Here is a 10,000-nt window from a genome sequence, read left to right as displayed (position 1 = left end):
TCCAGCCTACTTTCCACAGCACAAAGAGGGAATCACAAAATGTCAGTTCTTACCTGTTGGCATGCTGTTAAAAAAAACAAATATTCCCCATTTGCTGTTTTCTTTCTTGCTCACACAGGAAAATTCTATTCTAACCCTGTGTAATATCATTCATGGCATACTATTAAACATCTTGAACTTTCCAAAACCATCCCTTCTGCATCTCAAGGAGGAAGTGACCAAGAACAGTTTCTGTTCTTATGACCAAGAACAGTTTCTGTTCTTATGATTTGTTCTCATCGCTGTTGGCACACTATAAAACATATTAAACATTATGTTAAGTCGGTCATCGGATTGCCACAGCTTGGTTCCATGGTGTAATGGTTACCACTCTGTACTCTGAATCCAGAGATCCGAGTTCAAATCTCGGTGGGACCTCATCTTTAGCGTTAACTCGCTTGCACGTTACCTTCCTTCAAAAACCACAAGAGTCGAATGACCAAGGAAAGCTTCTTCTTACCCTGTGTAATATCACGCATGGCATTCTATTAAACCCTCTTGAACTTTCCAATGATCTTTTGTGAGTGTGTTGCTCAGATCGTATTATAAACCATGAAACATCATGTAACAGTTTCAGTCTTTGGATACATGTAAAATGAAGACATGGTTAACATGTGACTTCTTGTTTCAGTGTCTATAACATTTGGCCCAGTAGAGGAAGCACATGGACAATATCTTGTCTTTTCTCTCTGCCAACATCCATTTGAATAATTTCCTATTATTTGTCTCGTTCTCCTTTAAAAGTCTTGCCCATTTTTGACCTTCTTTCCATTTGTACAGAAGGACAGTAAGCAGAAGACCAAACATCATTGAGGGAATATTTTACTGGACGGGGTTGTGTGATGCTACATGCCATGTGTGGTTCCATGGTGTAATGGTTAGCACTCTGGACTTTGAATCCAGTGATCCGAGTTCAAATCTCGGTGGAACCTAATCTTTATTTATATGTTCTAACCACACTTGTTCTCCAGCCTACTTTCCACAGCACAAAGAGGGAATCACAAAATGTCAGTTCTTACCTGTTGGCATGCTGTTAAAAATACAAATATTCCCCATTTGCTGTTTTCTTTCTTGCTCACACAGGAAAATTCTATTCTAACCCTGTGTAATATCATTCATGGCATACTATTAAACATCTTGAACTTTCCAAAACCATCCCTTCTGCATCTCAAGGAGGAAGTGACCAAGAACAGTTTCTGTTCTTATGACCAAGAACAGTTTCTGTTCTTATGATTTGTTCTCATCGCTGTTGGCACACTATAAAACATATTAAACATTATGTTAAATCGGTCATCGGATTGCCACAGCTTGGTTCCATGGTGTAATGGTTAGCACTCTGGACTCTGAATCCAGCGATCCGAGTTCAAATCTCGGTGGGACCTCATCTTTAGCGTTAACTCGCTTGCACGTTACCTTCCTTCAAAAACCACAAGAGTCGAATGACCAAGGAAAGCTTCTTCTTACCCTGTGTAATATCACGCATGGCATTCTATTAAACCCTCTTGAACTTTCCAATGATCTTTTGTGAGTGTGTTGCTCAGATCGTATTATAAACCATGAAACATCATGTAACAGTTTCAGTCTTTGGATACATGTAAAATGAAGACATGGTTAACATGTGACTTCTTGTTTCAGTGTCTATAACATTTGGCCCAGTAGAGGAAGCACATGGACAATCTCTTGTCTTTTCTCTCTGCCAACATCCATTTGAATAATTTCCTATTATTTGTCTCGTTCTCCTTTACAAGTCTTGCCCATTTTTGACCTTCCTTCCATTTGTACAGAAGGACAGTTAGCAGAAGACCAAACATCATTGAGGGAATATTTTACTGGACGGGGTTGTGTGATCCTACATGCCTTGTGTGGTTCCGTGGTGTAATGGTTAGCACTCTGGACTTTGAATCCAGTGATCCGAGTTCAAATCTCGGTGGAAAATAATCTTTATTTATATGTTCTAACCACACTTGTTCTCCAGCCTACTTTCCACAGCACAAAGAGGGAATCACAAAATGTCAGTTCTTACCTGTTGGCATGCTGTTAAAAAAACAAATATTCCCCATTTGCTGTTTTCTTTCTTGCTCACACAGGAAAATTCTATTCTTACCCTGTGTAATATCATTCATGGCATACTATTAAACATCTTGAACTTTCCAAAACCATCCCTTCTGCATCTCAAGGAGGAAGTGACTCGCTTGCACGCTACCTTCCTTCAAAAACCACAAGAGTCGAATGACCAAGGAAAGCTTCTTCTTACCCTGTGTAATATCACGCATGGCATTCTATTAAACCCTCTTGATCTTTCCAATGATCTTTTGTGAGTGTGTTGCTCAGATCGTATTATAAACCATGAAACATCATGTAACAGTTTCAGTCTTTGGATACATGTAAAATGAAGACATGGTTAACATGTGACTTCTTGTTTCAGTGTCTATAACATTTGGCCCAGTAGAGGAAGCACATGGACAATCTCTTGTCTTTTCTCTCTGCCAACATCCATTTGAATAATTTCCTATTATTTGTCTCGTTCTCCTTTACAAGTCTTGCCCATTTTTGACCTTCTTTCCATTTGTACAGAAGGACAGTAAGCAGAAGACCAAACATCATTGAGGGAATATTTTACTGGACGGGGTTGTGTGATGCTACATGCCATGTGTGGTTCCATGGTGTAATGGTTAGCACTCTGGACTTTGAATCCAGTGATCCGAGTTCAAATCTCGGTGGAACCTAATCTTTATTTATATGTTCTAACCACACTTGTTCTCCAGCCTACTTTCCACAGCACAAAGAGGGAATCACAAAATTTCAGTTCTTACCTGCTGGCATGCTGTTAAAAAAACAAATATTCCCCATTCGCTGTTTTCTTTCTTGCTCACACAGGAAAATTCTATTCTTACCCTGTGTAATATCATTCATGGCATACTATTAAACATCTTGAACTTTCCAAAACCATCCCTTCTGCATCTCAAGGAGGAAGTGACCAAGAACAGTTTCTGTTCTTATGACCAAGAACAGTTTCTGTTCTTATGATTTGTTCTCATCGCTGTTGGCACACTATAAAACATATTAAACATTATGTTAAGTCGGTCATCGGATTGCCACAGCTTGGTTCCATGGTGTAATGGTTAGCACTCTGGACTCTGAATCCAGCGATCCGAGTTCAAATCTCGGTGGGACCTCATCTTTAGCGTTAACTCGCTTGCACGTTACCTTCCTTCAAAAACCACAAGAGTCGAATGACCAAGGAAAGCTTCTTCTTACCCTGTGTAATATCACGCATGGCATTCTATTAAACCCTCTTGAACTTTCCAATGATCTTTTGTGAGTGTGTTGCTCAGATCGTATTATAAACCATGAAACATCATGTAACAGTTTCAGTCTTTGGATACATGTAAAATGAAGACATGGTTAACATGTGACTTCTTGTTTCAGTGTCTATAACATTTGGCCCAGTAGAGGAAGCACATGGACAATCTCTTGTCTTTTCTCTCTGCCAACATCCATTTGAATAATTTCCTATTATTTGTCTCGTTCTCCTTTACAAGTCTTGCCCATTTTTGACCTTCCTTCCATTTGTACAGAAGGACAGTTAGCAGAAGACCAAACATCATTGAGGGAATATTTTACTGGACAGGGTTGTGTGATCCTACATGCCATTTGTGGTTCCATGGTGTAATGGTTAGCACTCTGGACTTTGAATCCAGTGATCCGAGTTCAAATCTCGGTGGAACCTAACCTTTATTTATATGTTCTAACCACACTTGTTCTCCAGCCTACTTTCCACAGCACAAAGAGGGAATCACAAAATGTCAGTTCTTACCTGTTGGCATGCTGTTAAAAAAACAAATATTCCCCATTTGCTGTTTTCTTTCTTGCTCACACAGGAAAATTCTATTCTTACCCTGTGTAATATCATTCATGGCATACTATTAAACATCTTGAACTTTCCAAAACCATCCCTTCTGCATCTCAAGGAGGAAGTGACTCGCTTGCACGCTACCTTCCTTCAAAAACCACAAGAGTCGAATGACCAAGGAAAGCTTCTTCTTACCCTGTGTAATATCACGCATGGCATTCTATTAAACCCTCTTGATCTTTCCAATGATCTTTTGTGAGTGTGTTGCTCAGATCGTATTATAAACCATGAAACATCATGTAACAGTTTCAGTCTTTGGATACATGTAAAATGAAGACATGGTTAACATGTGACTTCTTGTTTCAGTGTCTATAACATTTGGCCCAGTAGAGGAAGCACATGGACAATCTCTTGTCTTTTCTCTCTGCCAACATCCATTTGAATAATTTCCTATTATTTGTCTCGTTCTCCTTTACAAGTCTTGCCCATTTTTGACCTTCTTTCCATTTGTACAGAAGGACAGTAAGCAGAAGACCAAACATCATTGAGGGAATATTTTACTGGACGGGGTTGTGTGATGCTACATGCCATGTGTGGTTCCATGGTGTAATGGTTAGCACTCTGGACTTTGAATCCAGTGATCCGAGTTCAAATCTCGGTGGAACCTAATCTTTATTTATAAGTTCTAACCACACTTGTTCTCCAGCCTACTTTCCACAGCACAAAGAGGGAATCACAAAATGTCATTTCTTACCTGTTGGCATGCTGTTAAAAAAACAAATATTCCCCATTTGCTGTTTTCTTTCTTGCTCACACAGGAAAATTCTATTCTTACCCTGTGTAATATCATTCATGGCATACTATTAAACATCTTGAACTTTCCAAAACCATCCCTTCTGCATCTCAAGGAGGAAGTGACCAAGAACAGTTTCTGTTCTTATGATTTGTTCTCATCGCTGTTGGCACACTATAAAACATATTAAACATTATGTTAAGTCGGTCATCCGATTGCCACAGCTTGGTTCCATGGTGTAATGGTTAGCACTCTGGACTCTGAATCCAGCGATCCGAGTTCAAATCTCGGTGGGACCTCATCTTTAGCGTTAACTCGCTTGCACGTTACCTTCTTTCAAAAACCACAAGAGTCGAATGACCAAGGAAAGCTTCTTCTTACCCTGTGTAATATCACGCATGGCATTCTATTAAACCCTCTTGAACTTTCCAATGATCTTTTGTGAGTGTGTTGCTCAGATCGTATTATAAACCATGAAACATCATGTAACAGTTTCAGTCTTTGGATACATGTAAAATGAAGACATGGTTAACATGTGACTTCTTGTTTCAGTGTCTATAACATTTGGCCCAGTAGAGGAAGCACATGGACAATCTCTTGTCTTTTCTCTCTGCCAACATCCATTTGAATAATTTCCTATTATTTGTCTCGTTCTCCTTTACAAGTCTTGCCCATTTTTGACCTTCTTTCCATTTGTACAGAAGGACAGTAAGCAGAAGACCAAACATCATTGAGGGAATATTTTACTGGACGGGGTTGTGTGATGCTACATGCCATGTGTGGTTCCATGGTGTAATGGTTAGCACTCTGGACTTTGAATCCAGTGATCCGAGTTCAAATCAAAACACTTGTTCTCCAGCCTACTTTCCACAGCACAAAGAGGGAATCACAAAATGTCAGTTCTTACCTGTTGGCATGCTGTTAAAAAAACAAATATTCCCCATTTGCTGTTTTCTTTCTTGCTCACACAGGAAAATTCTATTCTAACCCTGTGTAATATCATTCATGGCATACTATTAAACATCTTGAACTTTCCAAAACCATCCCTTCTGCATCTCAAGGAGGAAGTGACCAAGAACAGTTTCTGTTCTTATGATTTGTTCTCATCGCTGTTGGCACACTATAAAACATATTAAACATTATGTTAAGTCGGTCATCGGATTGCCACAGCTTGGTTCCATGGTGTAATGGTTAGCACTCTGGACTCTGAATCCAGCGATCCGAGTTCAAATCTCGGTGGGACCTCATCTTTAGCGTTAACTCGCTTGCACGTTACCTTCCTTCAAAAACCACAAGAGTCGAATGACCAAGGAAAGCTTCTTCTTACCCTGTGTAATATCACGCATGGCATTCTATTAAACCCTCTTGAACTTTCCAATGATCTTTTGTGAGTGTGTTGCTCAGATCGTATTATAAACCATGAAACATCATGTAACAGTTTCAGTCTTTGGATACATGTAAAATGAAGACATGGTTAACATGTGACTTCTTGTTTCAGTGTCTATCACATTTGGCCCAGTAGAGGAAGCACATGGACAATCTCTTGTCTTTTCTCTCTGCCAACATCCATTTGAATAATTTCCTATTATTTGTCTCGTTCTCCTTTACAAGTCTTGCCCATTTTTGACCTTCTTTCCATTTGTACAGAAGGACAGTAAGCAGAAGACCAAACATCATTGAGGGAATATTTTACTGGACGGGGTTGTGTGATGCTACATGCCATGTGTGGTTCCATGGTGTAATGGTTAGCACTCTGGACTTTGAATCCAGTGATCCGAGTTCAAATCAAAACACTTGTTCTCCAGCCTACTTTCCACAGCACAAAGAGGGAATCACAAAATGTCAGTTCTTACCTGTTGGCATGCTGTTAAAAAAACAAATATTCCCCATTTGCTGTTTTCTTTCTTGCTCACACAGGAAAATTCTATTCTAACCCTGTGTAATATCATTCATGGCATACTATTAAACATCTTGAACTTTCCAAAACCATCCCTTCTGCATCTCAAGGAGGAAGTGACCAAGAACAGTTTCTGTTCTTATGATTTGTTCTCATCGCTGTTGGCACACTATAAAACATATTAAACATTATGTTAAGTCGGTCATCGGATTGCTACAGCTTGGTTCCATGGTGTAATGGTTAGCACTCTGGACTCTGAATCCAGCGATCCGAGTTCAAATCTCGGTGGGACCTCATCTTTAGCGTTAACTCGCTTGCACGTTACCTTCCTTCAAAAACCACAAGAGTCGAATGACCAAGGAAAGCTTCTTCTTACCCTGTGTAATATCACGCATGGCATTCTATTAAACCCTCTTGAACTTTCCAATGATCTTTTGTGAGTGTGTTGCTCAGATCGTATTATAAACCATGAAACATCATGTAACAGTTTCAGTCTTTGGATACATGTAAAATGAAGACATGGTTAACATGTGACTTCTTGTTTCAGTGTCTATAACATTTGGCCCAGTAGAGGAAGCACATGGACAATCTCTTGTCTTTTCTCTCTGCCAACATCCATTTGAATAATTTCCTATTATTTGTCTCGTTCTCCTTTACAAGTCTTGCCCATTTTTGACCTTCTTTCCATTTGTACAGAAGGACAGTAAGCAGAAGACCAAACATCATTGAGGGAATATTTTACTGGACGGGGTTGTGTGATGCTACATGCCATGTGTGGTTCCATGGTGTAATGGTTAGCACTCTGGACTTTGAATCCAGTGATCCGAGTTCAAATCAAAACACTTGTTCTCCAGCCTACTTTCCACAGCACAAAGAGGGAATCACAAAATGTCAGTTCTTACCTGTTGGCATGCTGTTAAAAAAACAAATATTCCCCATTTGCTGTTTTCTTTCTTGCTCACACAGGAAAATTCTATTCTAACCCTGTGTAATATCATTCATGGCATACTATTAAACATCTTGAACTTTCCAAAACCATCCCTTCTGCATCTCAAGGAGGAAGTGACCAAGAACAGTTTCTGTTCTTATGATTTGTTCTCATCGCTGTTGGCACACTATAAAACATATTAAACATTATGTTAAGTCGGTCATCGGATTGCTACAGCTTGGTTCCATGGTGTAATGGTTAGCACTCTGGACTCTGAATCCAGCGATCCGAGTTCAAATCTCGGTGGGACCTCATCTTTAGCGTTAACTCGCTTGCACGTTACCTTCCTTCAAAAACCACAAGAGTCGAATGACCAAGGAAAGCTTCTTCTTACCCTGTGTAATATCACGCATGGCATTCTATTAAACCCTCTTGAACTTTCCAATGATCTTTTGTGAGTGTGTTGCTCAGATCGTATTATAAACCATGAAACATCATGTAACAGTTTCAGTCTTTGGATACATGTAAAATGAAGACATGGTTAACATGTGACTTCTTGTTTCAGTGTCTATAACATTTGGCCCAGTAGAGGAAGCACATGGACAATCTCTTGTCTTTTCTCTCTGCCAACATCCATTTGAATAATTTCCTATTATTTGTCTCGTTCTCCTTTACAAGTCTTGCCCATTTTTGACCTTCTTTCCATTTGTACAGAAGGACAGTAAGCAGAAGACCAAACATCATTGAGGGAATATTTTACTAGACGGGGTTGTGTGATGCTACATGCCATGTGTGGTTCCATGGTGTAATGGTTAGCACTCTGGGCTTTGAATCCAGTGATCCGAGTTCAAATCTCGGTGGAACCTAATCTTTATTTATATGTTCTAACCACACTTGTTCTCCAGCCTACTTTCCACAGCACAAAGAGGGAATCACAAAATGTCAGTTCTTACCTGTTGGCATGCTGTTAAAAAAACAAATATTCCCCATTTGCTGTTTTCTTTCTTGCTCACACAGGAAAATTCTATTCTAACCCTGTGTAATATCATTCATGGCATACTATTAAACATCTTGAACTTTCCAAAACCATCCCTTCTGCATCTCAAGGAGGAAGTGACCAAGAACAGTTTCTGTTCTTATGACCAAGAACAGTTTCTGTTCTTATGATTTGTTCTCATCGCTGTTGGCACACTATAAAACATATTAAACATTATGTTAAGTCGGTCATCTGATTGCCACAGCTTGGTTCCATGGTGTAATGGTTAGCACTCTGGACTCTGAATCCAGCGATCCGAGTTCAAATCTCGGTGGGACCTCATCTTTAGCGTTAACTCGCTTGCACGTTACCTTCTTTCAAAAACCACAAGAGTCGAATGACCAAGGAAAGCTTCTTCTTACCCTGTGTAATATCACGCATGGCATTCTATTAAACCCTCTTGAACTTTCCAATGATCTTTTGTGAGTGTGTTGCTCAGATCGTATTATAAACCATGAAACATCATGTAACAGTTTCAGTCTTTGGATACATGTAAAATGAAGACATGGTTAACATGTGACTTCTTGTTTCAGTGTCTATAACATTTGGCCCAGTAGAGGAAGCACATGGACAATCTCTTGTCTTTTCTCTCTGCCAACATCCATTTGAATAATTTCCTATTATTTGTCTCGTTCTCCTTTACAAGTCTTGCCCATTTTTGACCTTCTTTCCATTTGTACAGAAGGACAGTAAGCAGAAGACCAAACATCATTGAGGGAATATTTTACTGGACGGGGTTGTGTGATGCTACATGCCATGTGTGGTTCCATGGTGTAATGGTTAGCACTCTGGACTTTGAATCCAGTGATCCGAGTTCAAATCTCAGTGGAACCTAATCTTTATTTATATGTTCTAACCACACTTGTTCTCCAGCCTACTTTCCACAGCACAAAGAGGGAATCACAAAATGTCAGTTCTTACCTGTTGGCATGCTGTTAAAAAAACAAATATTCCCCATTTGCTGTTTTCTTTCTTGCTCACACAGGAAAATTCTATTCTAACCCTGTGTAATATCATTCATGGCATACTATTAAACATCTTGAACTTTCCAAAACCATCCCTTCTGCATCTCAAGGAGGAAGTGACCAAGAACAGTTTCTGTTCTTATGATTTGTTCTCATCGCTGTTGGCACACTATAAAACATATTAAACATTATATTAAGTCGGTCATCAGACAGCCACAGCTTGGTTCCATGGTGTAATGGTTAGCACTCTGGACTCTGAATCCAGCGATCTGAGTTCAAATCTCGGTGGGACCTCATCTTTAGCGTTAACTCGCTTGCACGTTACCTTCCTTCAAAAACCACAAGAGTCGAATGACCAAGGAAAGCTTCTTCTTACCCTGTGTAATATCACGCATGGCATTCTATTAAACCCTCTTGAACTTTCCAATGATCTTTTGTGAGTGTGTTGCTCAGATCGTATTATAAACCATGAAACATCATGTAACAGTT

General features: G+C 39.5%; 16 non-coding genes across 16 annotated transcripts; all 16 read left to right on the top strand.

Annotated features, from left to right (window-relative positions):
- Window positions 1-345: 345 nt before the first annotated feature.
- Window positions 346-417, top strand: TRNAQ-CUG (transfer RNA glutamine (anticodon CUG)). Its single transcript has one exon. It is a non-coding gene; the product is annotated as a tRNA-Gln (tRNA).
- Window positions 418-899: 482 nt separating this feature from the next.
- TRNAQ-UUG (transfer RNA glutamine (anticodon UUG)) lies at window positions 900-971 on the top strand. Its single transcript has one exon. It is a non-coding gene; the product is annotated as a tRNA-Gln (tRNA).
- A 378-nt stretch (window positions 972-1,349) lies between these two features.
- On the top strand, window positions 1,350-1,421 carry TRNAQ-CUG (transfer RNA glutamine (anticodon CUG)). Its single transcript has one exon. It is a non-coding gene; the product is annotated as a tRNA-Gln (tRNA).
- A 482-nt stretch (window positions 1,422-1,903) lies between these two features.
- Window positions 1,904-1,980, top strand: TRNAQ-UUG (transfer RNA glutamine (anticodon UUG)). The gene has a single exon. It is a non-coding gene; the product is annotated as a tRNA-Gln (tRNA).
- Window positions 1,981-2,693: 713 nt separating this feature from the next.
- On the top strand, window positions 2,694-2,765 carry TRNAQ-UUG (transfer RNA glutamine (anticodon UUG)). The gene has a single exon. It is a non-coding gene; the product is annotated as a tRNA-Gln (tRNA).
- Window positions 2,766-3,143: 378 nt separating this feature from the next.
- TRNAQ-CUG (transfer RNA glutamine (anticodon CUG)) lies at window positions 3,144-3,215 on the top strand. The gene has a single exon. It is a non-coding gene; the product is annotated as a tRNA-Gln (tRNA).
- A 482-nt stretch (window positions 3,216-3,697) lies between these two features.
- Window positions 3,698-3,769, top strand: TRNAQ-UUG (transfer RNA glutamine (anticodon UUG)). Its single transcript has one exon. It is a non-coding gene; the product is annotated as a tRNA-Gln (tRNA).
- A 718-nt stretch (window positions 3,770-4,487) lies between these two features.
- On the top strand, window positions 4,488-4,559 carry TRNAQ-UUG (transfer RNA glutamine (anticodon UUG)). The gene has a single exon. It is a non-coding gene; the product is annotated as a tRNA-Gln (tRNA).
- Window positions 4,560-4,912: 353 nt separating this feature from the next.
- Window positions 4,913-4,984, top strand: TRNAQ-CUG (transfer RNA glutamine (anticodon CUG)). Its single transcript has one exon. It is a non-coding gene; the product is annotated as a tRNA-Gln (tRNA).
- An 874-nt stretch (window positions 4,985-5,858) lies between these two features.
- Window positions 5,859-5,930, top strand: TRNAQ-CUG (transfer RNA glutamine (anticodon CUG)). Its single transcript has one exon. It is a non-coding gene; the product is annotated as a tRNA-Gln (tRNA).
- Window positions 5,931-6,804: 874 nt separating this feature from the next.
- Window positions 6,805-6,876, top strand: TRNAQ-CUG (transfer RNA glutamine (anticodon CUG)). The gene has a single exon. It is a non-coding gene; the product is annotated as a tRNA-Gln (tRNA).
- Window positions 6,877-7,750: 874 nt separating this feature from the next.
- TRNAQ-CUG (transfer RNA glutamine (anticodon CUG)) lies at window positions 7,751-7,822 on the top strand. Its single transcript has one exon. It is a non-coding gene; the product is annotated as a tRNA-Gln (tRNA).
- Window positions 7,823-8,304: 482 nt separating this feature from the next.
- On the top strand, window positions 8,305-8,376 carry TRNAQ-UUG (transfer RNA glutamine (anticodon UUG)). Its single transcript has one exon. It is a non-coding gene; the product is annotated as a tRNA-Gln (tRNA).
- Window positions 8,377-8,754: 378 nt separating this feature from the next.
- On the top strand, window positions 8,755-8,826 carry TRNAQ-CUG (transfer RNA glutamine (anticodon CUG)). The gene has a single exon. It is a non-coding gene; the product is annotated as a tRNA-Gln (tRNA).
- A 482-nt stretch (window positions 8,827-9,308) lies between these two features.
- On the top strand, window positions 9,309-9,380 carry TRNAQ-UUG (transfer RNA glutamine (anticodon UUG)). Its single transcript has one exon. It is a non-coding gene; the product is annotated as a tRNA-Gln (tRNA).
- A 353-nt stretch (window positions 9,381-9,733) lies between these two features.
- TRNAQ-CUG (transfer RNA glutamine (anticodon CUG)) lies at window positions 9,734-9,805 on the top strand. The gene has a single exon. It is a non-coding gene; the product is annotated as a tRNA-Gln (tRNA).
- The last annotated feature ends 195 nt before the right edge of the window (window positions 9,806-10,000 follow it).

Source organism: Spea bombifrons, chromosome 1 (assembly GCF_027358695.1).
Source record: "Spea bombifrons isolate aSpeBom1 chromosome 1, aSpeBom1.2.pri, whole genome shotgun sequence".
NCBI lineage: Eukaryota > Metazoa > Chordata > Amphibia > Anura > Pelobatidae > Spea > Spea bombifrons.
This window is presented reverse-complemented; position numbering and strand designations above follow the sequence as displayed.